The sequence below is a fragment of the Bos indicus genome, chromosome 5, assembly GCF_029378745.1.
Source record: "Bos indicus isolate NIAB-ARS_2022 breed Sahiwal x Tharparkar chromosome 5, NIAB-ARS_B.indTharparkar_mat_pri_1.0, whole genome shotgun sequence".
NCBI lineage: Eukaryota > Metazoa > Chordata > Mammalia > Artiodactyla > Bovidae > Bos > Bos indicus.
Window position 1 is genome coordinate 112,457,014 of NC_091764.1, and position 16,029 is coordinate 112,473,042.

The window sequence follows — 16,029 nt, forward strand, 5'->3', positions numbered from 1 at the left end:
TCTCCACACTCATCACCAGGCCAACCACTGACCTAATTTTCGTTACTATAAATTAGTTTCACTTATTCTAAAACTTCAATATAAATGAAACCATACAGTAAGTTCTCTTTCATTTCTTACTTTCACTCAACATGTTTTTGAGATTCATTCACATTGTTGCATAAACTGATAATCCACTGTTTTATCTATTGGTTTATCTATTGACCTTCTGATGATGGTTATTTGGACTGTTTCCAGTTTTTCGGCTATTAGGTACTATGAAAATTAATGTGTCTTTCTGTGAATATGGTTTCATTTCTCTTTAATAAACACCAAAGTGCAGGATGGCTGGGTTGCATGGTAAGTACATGTTTAACTTTAGGAGAAACTGACCAGTTGTTTTCCAAAGTGGTTGTACCATTTCACGCTCCCACCAGCAACATAGATTAATTCTAGCTTTTCAAATCCTCACCAATACTTGGATTTTTTTTTTTTTTTTTTTTTTAATTTTAGCTACCCTTGTGGGTATGAAGTGTTATCTCACTGTGTTTTTAATTTTTATTTCCCTGGTAACTAATGATGTTGGGCACCTATTCATATGCTTTCAGACATTCAAATATATTTTCTTCTGTAAAGGGTCTCTTCAAACTTCTGCTCATTTTTAACAGGGCCATTTGTTACATTACTGAATTTTAAAATGTTTTATATATTCTGGATTCAAGTCATAGGTGTGTGTGTACATATGCAGCATATGTGTGTGTGTAATATTTCCTTCCAGTCTGTGATTTACCTTTTCATTTTCTTACAATGTATTTTACAGAACAGAAAGTTTTACTTTTTATAAAGGTCTGACTTACCAATTTTTTTCTTCTATGGTTGGTTAGAGCTTTCTGGGTCCTAAAACAATCTTTGCCTATTTCAAGGCCACAAAGATTTTCTCTTTTAATTTTGCCTATACATTTTATGGCTTCAGTTTGTATATTTAGGTTTATGAGTCACTTCAAATTAATTCTTCTACATAGTGTCAGATAAGGATTAAGACATTTCTTTACATACAAATATCCATCCAACTGTTCTAGCAACATTTTTTGACAAGACTATCCTTCCCCCGCTGAATTATCTTTTGGCGTTTGCTGAAAAATCAACTGATCACATATGTCCCTTTCAAGACTCTATTGTGGTCAATGATCAACATGGTTTTTAATACCAATACCACAGCGTCTTGATTAGTCTAGTTATACAGTAAGTCCTAAAATCAGGTAATTTAAGTCATCTAAGTTTATTCTCCCACGTCTAAATAGTTTGGCTATCATAAGTTCTTCACAGGTTCACATATTCTAGATTCAGCATGTCAATTTCCACACACCCCCCCCAAAAATAGAAGCCTTCAGGAACTGAGTCTGTAAACACACTGCATCTTAATAGATTATTTGGGACTACTGGACTGTTCAACAGCACTGGGTCTTTCAAACCATTAACATGGTGCATCTCCACTTATTTGGGTCTTCTTTTTCTCAGCCATGTTTTGTGATTTTCAATGTAAAAGTTTTTTTACATTTTTCATTAAATGTATTCCTAAGTATAGAAAATTTTTCAATTCAAACTGGTTGTCAACGTTTTAATATAGAGAAAATTCACAATTAAAAAAAACCCAGACTTCTGGCTCCCCTGGGAAAAAAAATCAGATCAGCAACTCTGGATCTATATTTCCCAAATGCCAACAATAAATCAACACTGAGTACTGGCTGCCCTCTCTAGACAGGGCACGTTCTTCTCTCCAACTGCAGTAGTTCCTACCATTCCGTATAAAACCTCTGACCTATCCAATTCCATTCATATAAGTTATCTGCTTGGAACCTATAGACAGAGAAAGCCTAGGGAACAAGGACTGGTGATATGATTAGACCTGCATTTGGAACTTGGGGTTCGGTGTGGAGAAATGATTATGGTTAGAGGGAAGGATATAAGCAGGAAAATTAGCCAAGAATTTATTGAAGTGGTCCTGGAAAGGGCATGGCTTGGACTAGAGTGGCTTCAGTAGAAGAAATGAGAAGTTGACAAATGAGATAATATTTATAGAGTGATTATTAATAGAAATTGATGATGGAATGGATGAAAGGATACAAGAATATGTCAGAGATGACCCTCTGAATTCTGGCTTATGTAACTTATGTAGACAGAAGCACCATTCACAGAAATGGAGGAGAACACTGGACTAGGAACAACTCTGACAAGAGGCAAGGAAGGTTAAAAGTTTAGTTTGAAATGTAAATTTGAGATGTCTGTGAGACATCCAAGTAGAAGTGGCAAAGTGATTTGTATTAAAAAAGATAGACACATTTGGGAATCATCAGCATATAGTTGGTGTTTAAAGCTATGGAACTAGATAAGATCTCTTATAGAGAGAGTAAGAGGTTTGAGGGTTTGAGCCAGAGTCCTGAGAAAATCCCACACTTGGGTCAGGGTGAAGAAGAGCTAGCAAGAGGCTGAGAAACTACTGCAGGAGAGGTAGAAAGAAGGGACAAGGTACTAGGTGAAGAACTAGTGGCCCCCCAGGCTCCTCTGTCCATGGGCTTTCCCAGGCAAGAGTACTGGAGTGCGTTGCCATTTCCTTCTCCAGGGGATCTTAACCACCGAGGGATGGAACCAGGGTCTCTGGCACTGGCAGGCGGGTTCTTCACTGCTGAGCCCCAGCGAAGCCCGAATAATGTCATAGCAAGAACAGAAAATGGGTCAAGAAAGAAAGTGATCAACTATGTTCAATACCACATGAGAGGGAAAATATAAATGAAAATATCCATTCCTTCACTTTTTCATTCAAAAAATATTTATGAAGCACCTGCTGCTGCTGCTAAGTCCCTTCAGCCGCGTCCGACTCTGTGCGACCCCATAGACGGCAGCCCACCAGGCTCCCCCGTCCCTGGGATTCTCCAGGCAAGAGTACTGGAGTGGGTTGCCATTTCCTTCTCCAATGCAGGAAAGGGAAAAGTGAAAGTGAAGTCACTCACTCGTGTCCGACTCTTAGCGACCCCATGGACTGCAGCCGACCAGGCTCCTCCATCCATGGGATTCCCCAGGCAAGAGTACTGGAGTGGGGTGCCATTGCCTTCTCCAATGAAGCACCTACTATATGCCAAGTACTAATGGTACTTAGGAAACAACAATAAACAAAACAAGGTAGCTGCCCCTTGTAGAGACTATCGTCTAGTGGCAGGAGACAGACAACATACAGACAGACGCCACGGGTTGAATAGTTCTGTGGAGAAAGTGAGGCAGGGTAAGGAAAATCGGGAAAGCCTGGGATTTGGGAGTAAAGTGGCTTTTTTATACATGATGGTCTAAAAATGTGACATCTGAGCAAAGATCTGAAAAGAGTAAGGAAGTAAACCATGTGAAGATCCAGGGATCGGGATTTCAGGCAGAGGAAACAGCCAACACAAAGACCCGGCACAACCCAGTAACATCGAGGAATCCAGGGGGGTTGCTGTACAGTGAGCATAGGGCGGGGGCGATCATGAAACTGTCTCTGGAGAGCAAATCATAAAACCTAGGACGTATGTGGACAGCACAGCATAAGAAGTCAAGGGCAGAAGCAGCGAGTCAAGTTCAAAGGAAGCTACTGCAATAATCTAGGCAAGAGATAACAATAAGACAGTGATGGTCAGCTGTGTCTGAACGTCCCAGGTGACTCAGTGGTAAAGAATCTGCCTGCCAATGCAGGACATGAAGGAGATGCAGTTTCGATCCTTGGGCAGGGAAGATCCCCTGGAGAAGGAAATGGCAATCCATTCCAGTATTATTGCCTGGAAAATCCCATGGACAGAGGAGCCTACCAGGCTACAGTCCATAGGGTCGCAAAGAGTCAGACACAACTAAGCGTACATACACGCAGAGTTCTGTCTACTTGGTTAGGCTAAGGTCCCCAGTTATTCAAACACCAACCTAAGTGTTGCTTTTGAAGGTATTTTGCAAATGTGATTAACATTCATAATCAGGTGGCTTCAAGGAAAGGAGATTATTCTAGGTGATCCAGGTGGGCCTGAATCCATCAGATAAAAGGCCTTAAGAGTAGGTTTCTCAGAAGGAGAAATTTCGCGTTCAATACCAACTTTAGTTTCTGCTGAGAGTTCCAATCTGTCCTTCTTGACAGTCTAGTCTATGAAGTTCCAGTTGCCTAGCCAGCCACCACAACTATGTAAGGAATCAGTTCAGTCCAGTCGCTCTGTCGTGTCCGACTCTTTGCGACCCCGTGAACTGCAGCACACCGGGCCTCCCTGTCCATCACCAACTCCCGGAGTTCACTCAGACTCATGTCCATCGAGTTGGTGATGCCATCCAGCCATCTCATCCTCTGTCATCCCCTTCTCCTCCTGCCCCCAATCCCTCCCAGCATCAGAGTCTTTTCCAATGAGTCAACCCTTCGCATGAGGTGGCCAAAGTATTGGAGCTTCAGCTTTAGGATCAGTCCTTCCAATGAACACCCAGGGCTGATCTCCTTTAGGATGGACTGGTTGGATCTCCTTGCAGTCCAAGGGAACTCTCAAGAGTCTTCTCCAACACCACAGTTCAAAAGCATGAATTCTTCAGTGCTCAGCTTTCTCCATAGTCCAACTTTCACATCCATACATAACCACTGGAAAAACCATAGCCTTGACTAGATGGACCTTTGTTGACAAAGTAATGTCTCTGCTTTTCAATATGCTATCTAAGTTGGTCATAACTTGCCTTCCAAGGAGTAAGCGTCTTTTAATTTCATGGCTACAATCACCATCTGCAGTGATTTTGGAGCCCAAAAAAATAAAGTCTGACACTGTTTCCCAATCTATTTGCCATGAAGTGATGGGACCAGATGCCATGATCTTCGTGTCCTGAATGTTGAGCTTTAAGCCAACTTTCTCACCCTCCTCTTTCACTTTCATCAAGAAGCTTTTTAGTTCCTCTTCACTTTCTGCCATAAGGGTGGTGTCATCTGCATATCTGAGGTTATTGATATTTCTCCCGGCAATCTTGATTCCAGCTTGTGCTTCTTCCAGCCCAGCGTCTCTCATGATGTAACTCTGCATATAAGTTAAATAAGCAGGGTGACAATATACAGCCTTGACGTACTGGTTTTCCTATTTGGAACCAGTCTGTTGTTCCATGTCCAGTTCTAATGCAGGTTTCTCAATAAATCTTTACAAAAAACCCCCTAATCTCCTACTGGTTCTGTTTCTCTGGTTGAACATTGACTGATACAGATTTTGGTATCTTGAAGTAGGGTGCTGCTATAACAAATTCTTTAAAATATGGAATGGGACTTTGAAACTGAATACCGCATGGAAGCTGGAAAGATTCTGAGAAGCTAATTTAAAGACCTGCTGCTGCTGCTGCTCAGTCACTTCAGTCATGTCCAACTCTGTGCGACCCCAAAGACGGCAGGCCACCAAGCTCCTCCGTTCCTGGGATTCTCCAGGCAAGAACACTGGAGTGGGTTGCTATTTTCTTCTCCAAAGCATGAAAGTGAAAAGTCAAAGTGAAGTCGCTCAGTCATGTCCAACTCTTCGCAACCCCATGAACTGCAGCCTTCCAGGCTCCTCTGTCCATGGGAGTTTCCAAGCAAGAGTACTGGAGTGGGTTGCCACTGCCTTCTCCATTAGAGCCTAGATTGCCTTAAACAGACTGTTCGTAGAAATATGGATGTTGAAAACATTCCTGGTAAGAGCTCAGGAGGAAGTGAGAAGCACAACAAATAAAGTCTGTCTCATTTATTAGAATACATATGTCATCATAAACAGAAAGCTGGTAAAAAACAAACATTAAAGGTGCTTCTGGTGAGAGCTCAGAAGAAAATGAGGAACATTATTAAGAACCGAAGGAAAAATAATCCTTTTTAGATAGTGGCTAAAAAAAAAAACAAAAAAAAACTTATGTGAACTCTGTCCAGAAGTTGTGTGAAAAGGAAAAGTTGGATATTTAGCAAGGATAAGCAATGAACTTCAGTATTTAGCTAAAGAGATTTTCAAGCAACAAGTTGAAGATGTGACCTGGTTTTTCCTTGTTGCTTATGGCAAAATGCAAGAGGAAAGATAAACAGATGGGCGAAATGTTAAAAGAAACCAGGACATGATGATTTGGGAAATTCTCAGCTTGTCTAGATCACAAAAACGCTAAAATTAGGAGATACCCTATTAACAAAGCACTGCTATGGAGAAAAAGCCAAGAGTGTGTCTGGGCAACCTTTCATTAGTGCTGAAAGATTACACATGTGACTCAGGGACCCCTCACCCAACCACCTAAGCAGAAGCTAGGAAGCAATATGAGATTGGAGGACCTTCTTGTCTAATGACAAGAATCCCTGAGATACACACAGGAGACTCAAAAGGTTTCTGAGAATGTTTTATCAGCAGAAACACTGCCAGCTTGGCCTGAAAGGGGCAGAAAGAGAATAAAGTAAAAGAAAGACTGTCGGACTACCAAAATTCTACAGGCAATTTAACTACTAATAAAACCACTCAGTTGAAAACATGCACTACTTACCCTTCAAGAAAAAGTAAGGATAACTCTAAGAACTGAGACTTGGGCCCAGATGCCAGAGCCACAGGCCCAGAGGGCAGGGTCCCTGGCCACAGAAGATTACTTCCAGGCACTGCAACCTGAGAAATTCTCCCTGCTGAATTCTGAAACTGCCTGGGACCAGTGACACACTTATTCCTTGTATCTCCTCCTTTGTGGATTTGGGAACGTCCATGATGGTCATATTTTGCATGTCCCACCACTGTATTTTGGGAACACATAACTCGTTTTCTAGTTTTCCAGGCCCAGAGATAGAAATTTTTCCCCAAGATGGATCACACCCAGAGTCTCACCTCTACCTGATTTAGATGATGAGATTTTGGACTTTTGAGCTGATGATATTTAGATGAGATTCTGGACTTGATGCTGCAATGGGTTGAGACTCTGGAATGTCAGAATGGGATGAATGTATTTTGCTTGTGGGACAAATATGAATCTTTGAGGTTCAAAGGGCAGAATGCAGTAGACTGAAAATGGTACCATAAGAGATATCCACATCCTTCATATCCTAACACTGGAACTCATATGTTAGAAAAGAAGGGTGATCTTTGCAGCCGTGATTAAGCTAAGGATCTTGAGATGGAGCAATTATTCTGGATTATCTGGGTGAGCCTTAAATGCAATTTCTTTATAAAACAGGCAGGGAGAGATGGGACAAACAGAGGAGAAGACGTGCAGAGAGACATTTGAAAATGCTGGCCCTGAAGACTGAAGAGACACCACCTCAAGCCAAGGAATGCCAGCAGTCACCAGAAGCTGGAAGAGGTGAGGAACAGACTCCCCTAAGACTTCTAGAAGGACTGCAGCTCTGCGGCTGACACCTTGATTTCAGCCCAGTGAAACTGGTTTTAGACATCTGACCTTCAGAGCTGTGAGAGAATAAATATGCACTGTCTTTTTAAGACACCAAGTTTCTGGTAATTTGTTATAGCAGCCACAGGAAAGTAATAGAGATGGCTTAGACAAGGGAGGTGGTAAGAAGTGATCAGATCATGCATATGGAAGAAGCTAAGAGGATTTGTCAATGGAGTGAATGTGAAGTGGGAAAGAAAGAGAAAATGACTCCAAAGCTCTGACCTGATCAACCAGAAGAAACATTACCACTTTACTTTCATTCGTTCAACAAGCATTTACTGAGCATTTATCATATGCCCTGCCAATCACTACGCTGCATGCCAGGAATAGAGTCATGAAGAGACAGCCTCGTGAAGTTTACTAGAAGAAAAACATAAAATAACTACATAACGATTTAGCTGCAACTGGGACTTGTGCTACAAAAGAAAAATTTCGGGTGCTATGAAACTTAACAAGAATTAAATGCCTGCTGCTGCTGCTAAGTCGCTTCAGTCGTGTCCGACTCTGTGTGACCCCAGAGATGGCAGCCCACCAATCCTCCAGGCAAGAACACTGGAGTGGGTTGCCATTTCCTTCTCCAAATTAAATGCCTATTATGTGCTAAATGCTTTACACGTAACTTTATTTACCCCTTACATCTATCCTACGAAGAAACAAGAGATTGACAAAGATTAATTCCCTTGCCCAATATCACAAAGCCAATGAGCAGTAGAGCCACAGCTGAAAACAGGTGCATTCAACTCTAAAATTCATCACTACTATCTCCAAACAGGAGGGAAAATCTACTAGGCTTTAAAAAAAAAAAAAAAAAAGAGTGGCCAGAAGGAGGAGGAACCGTCATGCAAATAAAGTTTTGAGAATTCCTGCTCTAGAAAGAGCTTTCTAAGCTCACTTGATGAAGGTGAATTTTGGAGGGTATTCAAAAATCCCTTAACACTCTCCAAATAGAACAAAAGGTTACACTATAATTAACTCAGTTTTATTTAGGCACCCAACAGGTTATTAAACTCGTTGAAAATAAAACCTCATGAATAGCTTGTCCAAATTCTACAAGTGATACCCAGTTTTCACACAGACTGTTTCTGCTAGGTTCACCTTCAGAATCAGCTTTCAGGTGAAGCCAAAAGAGGGGCGAGGGGGAGGTCAACTACGCTCCAGAGTGACTGAGTCAGGAACATGATTAAATAAATAACTGATTCAATGCATACAAAGATTCATGACAGATATCACACGTATGAACCACACCATCCTACAAACTTCTACTAAGTAAAGGAAATATTTTTAAATTTATTTAATTTCAAATTACTAGCCTATGATCTCATTATATTCTTGGCTCCCTATTATTCCTATTCCAGTACGACACACCCCACACACCTCCAGCCCAGGGAAAAAAAATCTGAAGAGAAAGGAAATATCAACAAGATGATGTGAAATGATTCGCTGAATCCATAAAATATAATTTAAAACACCACGACATCTTTGCCTTCACTGCATGACCTCAGGGCATTAAGCTGGTATGTAAGAATTAAAGAATGTAATGGTCCCTGAATGGAAGCTTTAGTTCAAGTGATTGTTCATTGAAAGTGATTATAACATGTATCAAGAATAAGTAAGAAAATAGCCCAAACTCTCCATTTCTCAATTCTTTCCCCATCTCTACCTAAAAAAAAAAAAAAAAAAAAAGCCAAGACAACATATATGTGGCAAATTTTAAAAGACTTTAAAGATATCCATCATTTAATAAAATATAAAATCAACGATAAAGCCAACTACGATAACACCATTCTAATACCAACATGCAATATGGCATGTCCTAAAGTATGAGAGGGCAAATTTCCACATTCCTGTCAATTCTGTGGTAGTGAAAATATGTACAAATTAACCACGATTAAGAGACTCTGGCATAACTTACACCATTTACAGTTACAAAGATACTGAAACATTGACCAAAAAATTTTTATTTGGATATTCTGGTATGCCCTTATTTAGTAAGTATCTACTGTGCAACTGCAGTGAAGTCACTATTATAGCTTTCCACTTCAGGAATGGCAGTAAGATACTGCATGCATACAAGGAATATTCCAAAGAATATTTTGAGAGCTGTAACACTGTGATTACTACCATAAAAAATTCTCACTGTATAGACATTTTCACTAACCCTGCAAAAGAAAGTGAAAAGGAACAAACATTTACTGGAGGCGCAGGACTTGGGACTGAACAAAAGCATACAACGGTGGGGAGCCGCCGTCTCTAACTCACAGCCAGACCTGAGTTCCAGTCTCAACTGCGGTAACTTAGTTCATCTCTCCAAGCTTCTGTACCGTCATCTGCAAAATGGTGCTGTTACTTACTTCACAGAGCTGGTGGGAGGATTAATGAGGCAACACGATGACTAATAAAGCACACGTCACTGTTACTCGCCTTTACATTTCTCCATACTCATAACCACCTCATGTTTTAAGAATTATTAACTCCATGTTACAGATGAGGAAAGCGAGTCACAGACGGTTAGGTGATGAGTCTAGGGTTACACAACATAACTGTTAGTATCCAGCTCTGCTCCTACCCTTACACTTGACATGTTACCTCACTAATTATTTTACTCTCTCTGGATAGGAAGTTTAGAATTTTTTTTTTTTTTCAAATTATACCCGGGACACTTTTAATTTGACTTCCTTGGTGGCTCAGACAGTAAAGCGTCTGTCTACAATGCGGGAGACCCGGGTTCGATGCGGGAGATCCCTGGGTTGGGAAGATCCCCCGGAGAAGGAAATGGCAATCCACTCCAGTACTATTCCCTGGAAAATCCCATGGACAGAGGAGCCTGGTAGGCTACAGTCCATGGGATCGCAAAAGGTCGGACATGACTGAGTGACTTCACTTTCACTTTTAATTTTGATACCAAAACAAAGATTTTTCAGAAAACCAAACTGACCTTTAATTCTCACAATTTCAGAGGTCAAAAACCTGAAAATAGCCCACTTGTTTTCAAATTCAGTAACAAACAGAGGATACACTCCAGATTTTAAAATGAGCAACCCAAATTACTGATTACTTGTACTCATTTATACAGAGAATGATTTCTTAATGCTTATTAACAAGAGTAAGTGAAGAAGCAAATGAATCAAATATACCACAAAAGGAAAAATACAGTATCTGAAGAAACGAAAAAACATTTTTTTCACACCTCTGTCTTCCTAGGATTCTGTAGGCCTTTTGTTGCTACTGTGTGAGCCTGTCTTAAACAAAGGGTGAGGAACTGCTCCAGCGCAGCCACTAGACGGTGGTGGAACTTCACATCATTTAATTTCTCAGAGCCGCCCTTCAACTAAACAATGTGAGTTGGACTTGAGTCACTGAACCGCAGAACTGAAGGCAACTTAAGCAATTAGCTCCACCCAAGGCACCCTGGTGGCTCAGATGATAAAGAATCTGCCGGCAGTGCAGGAGACCCAGGTTGGATCTCTGGGTCAGGGAAGTTCCCTGGGGAGAGAGCATGGCAACCCACTCCAGTATTCTTGCCTGGAGAATTTCACGGACAGAGGAGCCTGACAGGCTCTAGTCCATGGACTTGCAAAGGGTAATACACAACTGAGCGGTGAACACTAGCAACTAACTAAGGCACCCTGGCAGGTCAACCAATTCCTACTTCAACACCTTTAGCAACACGGAGTTCACTTATCTTTCCTCTTCACAAAAGTGGTAAGTTAATAACTTTAAGAATTTTGCAGATTCTTCTGTGACTCAGTTTTGTGTGACTCACAAAAGTTCTCATTCTAGGTATTTTTACTTTGGGGCCTAGATCCACCTCTAAGCTCTCTTGAAGCCTGTGAAACTGTAAGAAGTGCTTCTGACTAAACCCATTCTGCAGACAAAGGGCCCAGGAATTTAGAGGGACAACAGGAGGGTATGAGATACCCTTAACACATTATTGACCAGAGACACATTAATACCACAGGCGTTAGTTTCTGCAAAAATATCCCGGTCAACAATGTGTTAGTGGGCAAATTGTGTACCTCCTGAGGTCCTGTTTAACTGTGGAGTTCAACTAGTAAAATCACTGCTTTCACTCTAAGTGGCGAAATAAAATCTATCAAGATGTAGGTATCTGAACTGGAAAAAGTGATGCTGAAGCAGCAATGATTGACATCTAAATGCCTCCTTCTGAATACATCATTTTATATTCATTCATCTCTGCCTCCAACCTCATTCAGTCATGTCAGTTCTGTGTTACTGCCGAAAAATAATCATGATGATGATGATGCATGTAAAGGTGTTCCAAGGACTTGGCATATTTAAGTTTTTCGATTCTCAGAGCAAAATATAAAGCAGGCATCATTATCACCACCGTTTTACAGTTAGTGAGTCACTGAGAAGATAAAGTAGCAGAAGTATCACAGTACCACACACAGAGCTGGCAAGTGGTGGATCCAGGACTCGAACCCGGAAGGTCTGGCTCTAGTATTTATCCTCTTAACTACTCACACTCTGTAACTGCTTGTCTATCTCTCTGATAAGTGACTGTTTTCTTCAACATCAGAAAAATGACTCCACCTTCACCTTATACATAAAGATCAAATATTTGTCCTTAGTGTCGATGCTGGTCTAGGCTACTTAAAAACATTCAGGTGGCCCCAATTCAGTGTCCACCTCCATAACTGAGCCTACCATGTGGAAGGCACACAGTAAGCGCACAATAAATATTTGCAACTATCTATTCAAACAATGAAAACTTTCCCAATGCCCTCATCATCCCAAAGGCAATCTCTCCCTCCTGTGTCCTCCCTCCCCTCCCCTCTTTCCCTCCCCCACCCCAGCACCCTGTGCTTTCTTCCAACACCTAGCTTTTGCTATGCTTCCCACTATGGCAGGCAGCCTCCAAGCTGACCCCTCACCTCCTGGTATTTACATCTCTGTGTAGTCGCTTCCTGCAATGAGTGGCCTACAGAATGCTGGAGAAAGGATGCTATGTGACTTCTGAAGCTAAGTCATAAAAGACGATGCGGTGTGGTCTACTGGATTACTCGCTCAGGGGGAAGCCAGTGGCCGTGCCGGGGGAGGGGGGTGGGGGGAGGCAGAAGTAGCTCTGTGGAGGGGCCAACGTGGAGAGAAACGGAGACCTCCCCCCATAGCTGGCATCAACTTGCCAGCCATATAGATTAGCTTCCCTGACAGAGGATCTGCCAGCCTCAGTCAAGCCTTTGGAGGACTGCAACCCAGCTGACATATTACTGCAATCTCTGGCGATCCCCTGAGCATGAAACCACTCAGCCCATCTGCTCCTGAACTCCTAACTCACAGAACCTGTGAGAGGTAATAAATGTTTATTGCCATCTTACGCCCTATCTTTGGGGATAACTGTTACACGGCAATTGACAGCAGTAGACAGCTAATACCAGACACTTACTCTCTAACACTGGAAGCTCCTTAAGAGCATAGACTGTTTTCTTAATTCTCAAAGCTCCCTGAAGCCTTAGAAATAAACAGTGCCCATATTTGTTGAACTGTGCCAGCAGACTATTCCCCTTTGTCCACTGTTCCTTTTCTTCCAAAACATATCCATTAACAAACTATTCCCTATGCCTAAAGTACTTCATCTGTACTCTATCAATGTCCTCCCTTTTCTGTCTCAAAGGCCTTCTGAAATAGACTTCTGAGCATCTGCTGTGTCCCAGAACCGCCCTTGAAGCTGACAACAAAACAAAGAAACATCCTTGCCCTTATGGAGCTTACAGTCCAGTGTATGCCCTTGCCACAGTGGTCTCTCTGAATATAATACAACAATCTTTGTTAACAGGACTTCAAAATTCTAGTTTCTCCTTTGTAAAATTTAAGTATTCAAAAATTATTTCACCCCTTTCATCATGTCTATTTAATTGGCTGTATGTCTGCATATGTTTTTCTTTTATATTTAAATAAATATTGAAGCTGCAGCCTCAAGAAAAGTCCATACCTATTTACTTCCTAAAGTGCCCCCACTTAAATCTGTCTCTATTCTCTGTTTTTACTGAATGTTTTCATGGGCCACGATTTTTAGCAAATATCACATTTATAAGTGTAAAATAAATACCATTTGATTTTTTTAATAGCCTATATTCATTATACAAGTCCAAGCAACTCAATCAAATATGAATTTGTTTCACAGAAAGCAATTTTTAACTGAAGTATATTGTATTATTTAGTACTTCTACAACAAAACAGAGTGTTAAAAGAAAAAAAAAGCTCACTACACTTTTAAATTAGGAATTCCAGTCCTGGCTCTGTCCCCCACTGTGTAACCTTAGACAAATTCTTTAACACCCTGAGCCTCAGTTTCCATATCCTGAAGTGGAAGTAAAATCTACCTCACAGAATCACTGTGAGGATTAAGCAATGCATTAAAAGCCTAGCTTGATGCCTGTTACGGAGTGAGCGTCGCAGAACGTCAGTTTTCTTACCCCTTACTTAGGGCTTGTACTTACGGTCCGAACAGCTGTCAGTTTTTAAGTTTAGTTATTCCTCTTTGGAATGATCTTCCTCTCCTTTATCTAATGAATAAAAGATTCAGCTCAAAGGCCATCCTCTCCCTGAAGTCCAAAGGAAACGTCCCCTCGACTCTCCCACACAGTTCTGGGTTTGTACCTGGCGTTTCTGTCAGTGTGTTACAGTTCCCTGTCACTTTCCGTCTCTCCCACTAGACCGTGAGTTCCTCATGAGGAGGGAACATACACCTCACTCATTTCATAGCCTCAGCTTTTAGAAAAACACCTGGCACGTTACAGGCATGAAACAAAAACTGAATGAATGAGTGAAGTCACTACTTGGGCAGTACCCGGGTCACTCCTGGGTGACCAAACTTTGTGTTTTTGCCCTTTATGGGCCGAGATGCTCCTCTGTGCTTCTGATCCCTTCCTCGTAACACTCGACATAGCACTAAGGACTCAGAAAGTCTGCATTAAATACTTTTGGCTTATGCAATACAGAATACTCTCACATGATTTCATTCTAAATAAAAAATGGTATCCTAATGGATGTGGCTTTTGGAAGCCTTTTTAAACAGGAGCTCTTCTTAAGAGTTACTGGCAAAGAACTGAAGCAAATGCTGGAACTATACTACAGCCGGTTTTCCTATGCATGTGCTTTTGAAAAAAGCAGTAATGGTTTGCTTCTTTCTAAAACACTTCATTAAGAAACTGAGGATCATAAAGCCCTTTGATTCGCTGTGAAAAATGTGAACACCACCAGGCAAAATTTAGCTTAGTAACTCTCAGCCAAAGGTTCCCCACCCTACAGTCATAGGGCTGTGGGCCAGCTGGCTGTCACCTCATCCCTGGGAGGTGGCTGCTTTTCAACAGTAAAACTGCATAAGTGAAATGTGGAATCTGGGGGGATCTTCCAAAGTAAGACACAGAAATTTAACTTCTTATTTTAAATAGAGATTCTGCTTCAGACCTTGGCTCCAGGTGGAAGACCCTGAAAAGAGCTCAAAAACTGGCAACTCGGTGGTGGGGGCGGCGGGCGGCACATTTCAGACATATTATGGATTTTAAAGTATGTAAACATGCAGGACACTAGGTGTAATTTCACTGCTAGAGTTAAGTGACGTATTTCACATTCCTGTCTACGCACACTTCATGCCAAGTATAGGCTGGTAAGCAGTTAACTGTCCACCAAACTGCCCTTTAGTTATGCTGCATAACAGAGAGAAAACAGAGAAACCCTGACAAAGCCAAGTTGGGCTGGTGCTTACACACACATGCTGGTCTATCGTGGTTCTCAATGTCACAAAAACAAACGCTGCTTGGGCCTTTACTAAGGTGGGCAAGCGCAGTGTCAAACATTTTAACTCCTACAACGACTCCATGATGGATATTATTATTACCCCCAATTTTCAGATGAGGAAACTGAGGCCCAAGATTACACAGCTGGCAAATGGCAGGTTTGAGAATCTGACTGGAAAACTTCAGCCCTAGCAACTACAGAGGATCAATGCTCCTGCATTCTCGCCAGGCTAGGGAATATACTAGAAGTGTCATGACAAACATTTTGTTGGAGGGGAAAGTTTCAGATCTGCCAGATCCCTTACACCTGGCAGCATTCAGGTAGCCAAACAGGCATCAACAAGTCCAGGTGAGACTTCCTTGCTTGGGAATCCTGGGAACTGCACATGGATCCTAAGGGTCTACACAAGATCCAGGAGAAAGCACCCGACAGACACCTGGTCCCTGCAGTCACGAAACGCCCGGGACGCCGCGGGGGCGGGAACCTCCGTGCCTCCACACCCCCGCGGCACGGCCCAGCCGCGCACAGGTGCACCGACCGCCCGCGCCCCCACGCCGCCCGTCTCGGCTCTACGACCCCAGCCTGGGGAAGCGGGTCGACGCTGGGGAAGGGGCCGAGGGGCGAGGCCGGCCCACAGCCGGAGCCCCGGAGGGCGCGCGTGGCGGGGTCGCCCGGAGAAAGGATGCTCGGGGCGGGGCCGCGGTGGGGGAGGGGTCCCCTGCCCGGACTCTCACTCACCGCCTGGCTCTCCTCCCGGGCAGGGCTCCGCGGCGGTCCCCGCTCCGGCTCTCAACCGCGCGTGTCTCCTCCCGAGGCTCAGCGTCCAGCCGGGACGCGCGGAGCTGTGGATAAGTCGGCGCGAGCGGAGGGCGTGCAGCGAGC